The following is a 6,583-nucleotide window of genomic DNA, read 5'->3' as shown; positions in this document are numbered from 1 at the left end:
TCTTGTTTTTCTCAATCATTTCGATTTATTCGTTCATCGCCTTTACACATACTTCTTGTTTTACTGCTACTTCAAAGCTTTCAAGTTCCATAGTTACAAAGTTGCATGTCTCATGTATCTCATTGAGTGGCCTCATCCTTCTTGGTGGCGATTCTAGAGATGACTCTTCTTGTTCTTCTTCTATCGTGGTTGATGATGGAGTTTATGGTGAAATTATAGCTTGAGGAGTTTTTTATTCATCTTCTCATTCATTACTGAGCAACCTTACTTTCTACAATTTTGGTACCATAATACTACATTTCTCCACTTTTTCTTCTTTTTACTTCCATGTAGCATTCTCGTCAAACTCTACATCTTGACTAATAATTAACTTATTGCTCTTTAGACTATAAATTCTATAACCTTTTGATTGCATACTATATCCTAGGAATATTCCCTTTTTCTATCTTCTCTTATAGCTTGTGCTTTTTTTTCTACTAGAATGTGAACATAGCAAATACATCCAAAAACTCTCAAGTGTTGTGCCGACGGTTTCCTTCCGCTCCAAACTTCTATAGAAGTCTTGTCTTCCACTGCTCTTGTTGGACATCTATTAAGTAGATAGATTTTAGTATATACTACTTTTGCCCAAAACATCTTAGACATGCCTTGTTTCAATAGCATTGATCTTGCCATCTCCATCATTGTTCCGTTCTTCCTTTTTGAAACTCCATTCTGCTTTGGAGTGTAGCCAACGATCAACTAATGCTCCAAGCCTTCATCTTTGCAAAACTTGTCGAACTCATTAGAAGTATATTCTTTCTCTATCACTTCTGATCACTTTTATGCTTTGTCCACTTTGTTTTTCAATGATATTCTTAAATCTTTTAAAAAATCTTAAAGACTTCCGACCTTTCACACATAAAATAAATCCAAGTCATTCTTGTATAATCATCAATGAAGAGAATGAAGTACCTTCTTCGTTCGAAATATGTCGTTCTCATTGGTCCACAAACATTTGTATGTACGAGCTCTAGGATTGCCTTGGCTCTCCATGCATCACTTGATAGAAATGGTTTTCGATGTTGCTTACCAAGCAATCATCCTCCGAATATGTCACTCATCACTTGAATGGATGGCAAATCCTTCATCATGATTTTTTGATGAAGTATTTTTAATCTGTGTAAATTGAAATGGCCAAATCTTTGATGCCAAAGCCATGATTCATCTTCCTAAGCCTTCATCATTGCCACGGTGTATTGCCATATGATTGGAAAATTCCTTTGGTGTTGCATTTTTACTTTAGCAATCTCCAAGCTTTTATTTTTGTTACCGTATATCGTGCATGAATCTCCTTTTAAGAGTCAAGAATATCTTATTTCCACCATTTGCCCAACACTTAATAAATTTGTCTCCAATCTTGGGATTAACAACGTATCTTGTATGAGTTATCTCCCATTCCTTGTCTTAACAATGATAGTTCCTTTACTTTCGACCTCCACTAATTCTCCATTGCCAAGGCTGACTTGTGACTTGACTTACTTGTCATGTGATTACTACAGCCGCTATCCAAATACCAAGTATCATCATTCTCTTCTAAAACAACATGACGAGCATAGAATAGATAATTATTTTTATCCTTCTCTTTAGAGTTAACTTGATGTCTTTCCTTAAGACAAAAATCCTTCTCTACATGCCCACATTTTTTACAATTTTGACATCATGGTTTTCCTTTTTTATCTCCTCCATTCTCATCGTTTCTACAACTTTCTTCTTTTCTAGAATTTTCTTTGAATTTTCTTTCACCTCTTTTGGATTTTTGAGACCCTATAGCTTAGACTGAAAGGTGTTCTTCATAGGTCTTTCATCACGCCTACTCAATCTTTTTTCGTAAACTTCTAGAGAACCTACCAACTCTGTCGCTGATAGAGTGGTGATATCTTTTGTCTCCTCAATGATAGTTACTATTGGATCATATTTTTCTACCACACTAATTAATATTTCTTTCGACCACCATTTTTTTCAGTAATATCTTCTCCATAGACTCTTAATTGATTGACAATTTCTCTTAATCTAGAATAATAATCTTTAATGGTCTCAGAACCCTTCATCTTCATATTCTCCAAATCCCTTCTAAGAGTTTAAAGTTCAATAGTATACCTTGACACCGCCTTGAAACTCCTTCAAAGTATCCCATACACCTTGGGAAAGATTATCATTCTCCATATTCTTCTATAATTTATCTTGCTCTATTGCAAACAAAGTAGAACTACTTTCATGGATAGTGAATCCTTTATCCACAATTTTCCATAGACCTTGGGACATGAAAATGTCATCATTTTAATGGCCCAATAGTCATAATTTTCTCAAAAAAAAAATGGGGATTGGCTATTAGCTAAAATGGTGGTCATGATAAGGTTTGGAAAAATAAGGAATTTTAGCTAAAAGAAAATAACGCTCAAAAATAATCAAGCAAGTTCTGATACCACTGTTAGGAGTTGGAGAGTGGAATTGTTAGGACTTGGGATGTGAGAGAGAGTAAAGTAGTAAACTAAGTTAGAATGATGGTAAATGATAAAAGCTAAAGATGTTGGGAAAATTAGAGCTTGTATTGATTGTTCTCAAATGTACAAGCTTAATCCTATTTATAGTGGAGCCAAGTCGGTGGAGCAAAAGCCAACAGACATTCTAAATAGTTTGTTTACATTTTCTACAGGCTTAGAGATTTAATTTCTAAAGTTATACATGCTAATTAATTCTAAAAGTTTGAACTTTTAGAAAACTTCATACCTGGCGCCTGGAGATTTTTCGAGAGAAGGGAAACGCCGCCGGAGGATTTGCTAGAGTTGTAGAAGAGAATCTGCGTCAAGAAGATCTAGAGGCGGTAAGAATTCTGGTGGATGGGAGCGCCTTTTGAAATTTCTAAAGCTATTCGCGGTTAGGTTGGTCGTTGAGGGACCGGAATCCCTAGAATAAAGTCCAACAAGGATGCGTTAGTGGATTCTGGCGGCGGAATAGGACGACAATTCGATGGAGGGCCAGAGGGGGGCAGTTTGACTGGGTACAGAGTCGAGTCGGGAAGAATAGGGGCTTCCCGACCAGATCTCAGGGGACGGGATTCCACTACAAGGTGACAATTGGTAGCGTAGTGGATTCCATGCACTCAGAGTTTATGTGAAACAGCACCTTCACTGTGACATTTAGGAAACACGGACAACAGACTAACGGATTCCTACCAATTATTACTACAGTATTCAGACTTCTTAACACGTCCCTGCACGCTGCATGAATTACTCCTGCCTGTAAATCTGAATCAGTAAGTTATAGTTGCGGGTGTGGTAGCATTCAGTAGATCCACATCTCATCAAACAGCATGCTTATGCTTGGGTAGATTTATATTAACTGTGGGTGCTATAGATCTAGTAGTCTCAGAGAGAGAGAGAGAGAGAGAGAGAGAGAGATTAGACTGGTTATTTTTTAATTGATTACCTTGCACTCCGTAACAGTTCTAAGCATTCAAATTTGTTTTTCGTTTTATACCTTGCAAATGCACAGTACACCACATAACTGCAACATCGTACTCTTTTTAACGTGGTGCCATGTCATGTGCCATGCTATAGATGCTTTGTGGTGTAAGAACTAAGAAGTAAGAAGAAATTGTATCGTTTACCAAAAAAAAAAAAAAGAATAAATTGTAAAGCATACCAAAATAGAAGGCTACTTCTCTCTCCTTCCTACATTTATTAATATCCAGAAAAAAGCGAAGCTGTGGAAAGATGGGATTTGCTTGTCCGTCTATCTTGTCTCAGCGGGAATGGACGCAAGATTGATGGATCAAAAGAGCCCACCAAGAGAAGGGCCAAGACCTACCACATGTTAATGGCTACATATCATACAGAACCGAGCAAGATCGATACAACCGGCTTTCTCATTTATAACCGGAAATCTTCTGTGAAAGTTTTGACGCATCAATTTGCGAGAAGATGGATATAGCATTGAACAGAATGGAATGACGAAACAGGATTCATGTGGCCGATGTTTCTTCGGACAAAGCTTAGATGATGATCATGTTGAGTTTTTAAGAAGAATGATTTTCTTTCCTTGATGTTCATCGATCAGAGTTTGTAAATCTCTAGTGGATTTTTAAGTCACTCCTCTCGATTTTTTTCCATATTCATATAAATAATAAATTAAAGATAACAGAGACAAGAGGGTTACTCATCCCCTTTTTAACTGTAGAACAGTAGAAGTAAACCCTTGAGAGGGGAGAGACAGAGAGATGCTGCGAGCACCGCGTAGAACACCCGTAATTTCAAACCCTAGAAAGGACGAAATTCTCTAAGTAACTCTTCTCGGTTATTGTTGCATATCTGATATAAAAAAATAAATTCAAGATAAGAGAGGATTCTTCAGAAAATCGCAGCCAGAAGTAACATAAACCGACATGACCGACCTACACTTCAAAATGAATATCCGTTCTATCATCCTTCCTCTAGTAAGAAAAAGAGACAGCGGGTTACTCCGTTTCTGCAACTATGAAGGGGAGAGAGAGAGAGAGAGAGAGAGCTAGAACCGCACAGCACCACTGTAAAATCAAACCCTTATACTCCAAAATGAATCTCCGTTCTATCATATTTTCTCTAGTAAGAAAAAGAGGCAGCGGGTTACTCCGCTTCTGCAACTATAGAAGGAGAGAGAGAGAGAGAGAGAGAGAGAGAGAGAGAGAGAGAGAGAGAGAGAGCTTCCAGAACTGCACATAACCTCTGTAAAATCAAACCCTAGAAAGGAAGACATTGTTCTGTACGCACGCACCTGCAAAACAAAACCCTAGAGAGAGACAGCTCCTTGTTACCCACATTCACCTGAACAACCAAACCCAAACCCTGCAGACAAAGGGACATATAAAACCCAGTTTTACCTGCATAGGTTTTGAAAGGAGATAGTAAGAGTTGAGATTTAGAAAGTTCCGATATAAAACACATAAATAAAATTTTCTAATCTCTCCTCGACACTGTGCTTAGCTTGCACATTTTTCTTTGTACGCAGCTACGTCAAAGTAAGCCGAGCAATCGCTGGCCAAAGAAAGGAAATAAAAATTCCCTGAGATCGTAGGAACAGCACTGTTTGCGGGCGGGCTGCAAACGATATCGGAATTGCCAAAAAAAAAAAAGGATCTCTCTGTCTCATGAACGAATGAAAAGATATTGATTTTCTTTCTTACTTCAGCAATTGTGGACTCCCTGGATAAGTTCAATCACGAAGCTGCACATTCTTAATGGGATAAAACATTAGAGAGAGAGAGAGAGAGAGAGAGTACACGCTTCTGGAAATGGAAGTGATACTTACTGAGACAACGCAGAAAGCACTGGACACAAGGTTTCTCTCTAATGACTAGTCAGACCCGGATCTTCTATGGTCATCACTCTGCCACAACCCCCACCCACCGTTGCCTCTTCTCCCACTGCTACAGTCTACCTTTCCCGGCAGCTTGTATTCCGCCTTTTCCCATCATGCAACAAGATCTGCAATAGCGGCATCTGGCTAGAAGTCATCCTACAAGCAACTCGCATGGAGATTTACTAGTTTCTGGGTTCATCCTCCTCTCTCTCAATGCATATAGTTTCCAGTATTTCATAGTTGTAAGTATAGCCGCTCGGTTAGCGGCTACTTCATTAATTACACACTATTGGGATTGGGAAAAAAACAATGGGAAAGTCCCGTTGCACTGAATCTGGACTGGTTTATGGCGAAATACGGGGGGAGCGGCCGCTCGGCGCTCACATTAAAAGTCGTATAAGAATTCATGACTGGTTTTTATGGGGTTCACTGTGATGACCCAAGCATGGAGATCACAGCAGATTCCGACACGTTGATGGGCCGGAAATGGGGACCCTGATTGTGTGTAATTTTGCTTCTGTGGTTGTATCAGAAATCAAACCAAAGATTTCACTTTCACATGCACCCAGATACTAGTATTTACTCCCTCTTTTGGTAAGTATACCATTTACTTCCGAACCAGCCAACAACATTTGCATATGCTCGTCTCCGGTTGGCATCATTTGATTCCTTTCAGTCAGGTGATCGACATGAGCAATTAAGGGTGTTTTATGGTAATAAAACAGAATCTGTTGTCATTAAACAGCATTACCATTATCAGCCGGCATTTCCGTAATTGACCTCTGCAACAAAGACCGGCCCCCTGAACTTTGGACGTTTGACAAAAGTCCCCCTCCGTCAGTTAACTTCCAAAAAGATTCTTATCTGAATATTTAAAACTTTCTAAATACCCAAATTACCCTTTTCTTTTTTTATACTTAAACACGCTGCTGGTTTTCAGCCGATAGTGAACCGGGGGTGGAGACGGATCTGGTCGGGTGAGGTGTGGAGGAGATAAGGAAGGAAGTAGTGGGGGAATGAAAAGAAACTCAAAAATGGTGACAAATCACCGGATATGTGAAGAATGATTTAGGTTACTGTCGCCACTGGTTGAGGCACCTTTCTCGTCGAAGAAGACGATGAACAGAAGCATGAATAGTGCATTACCTTTATGGGAGTACAGGGCTTTTGAGTTCAACGACGTATTCACATCATTTTTTCGTGTCAA

At 38.9% G+C, this 6,583-nt stretch overlaps 2 long non-coding RNA genes across 2 annotated transcripts; both read right to left on the bottom strand.

The window, feature by feature from the left end:
• Positions 1–4,358: 4,358 nt before the first annotated feature.
• LOC148863523 (uncharacterized) lies at positions 4,359–4,952 on the bottom strand. The gene is made up of 2 exons (XR_016109224.1): positions 4,792–4,952; positions 4,359–4,619 (listed from the first exon to the last, which is right to left on the bottom strand). It is a non-coding gene; the product is annotated as an uncharacterized LOC148863523 (long non-coding RNA).
• Positions 4,953–5,165: 213 nt separating this feature from the next.
• On the bottom strand, positions 5,166–5,763 carry LOC148863522 (uncharacterized). The gene is made up of 2 exons (XR_016109223.1): positions 5,326–5,763; positions 5,166–5,241 (listed from the first exon to the last, which is right to left on the bottom strand). It is a non-coding gene; the product is annotated as an uncharacterized LOC148863522 (long non-coding RNA).
• Between the last annotated feature and the right edge of the window lie 820 nt (positions 5,764–6,583).

The sequence above is a fragment of the Nelumbo lutea genome, chromosome 3 (genome assembly GCF_056320005.1).
Source record: "Nelumbo lutea isolate HS-2025 chromosome 3, American lotus-T2T, whole genome shotgun sequence".
NCBI classification, from domain to species: domain Eukaryota; kingdom Viridiplantae; phylum Streptophyta; class Magnoliopsida; order Proteales; family Nelumbonaceae; genus Nelumbo; species Nelumbo lutea.
This window is presented reverse-complemented; position numbering and strand designations above follow the sequence as displayed.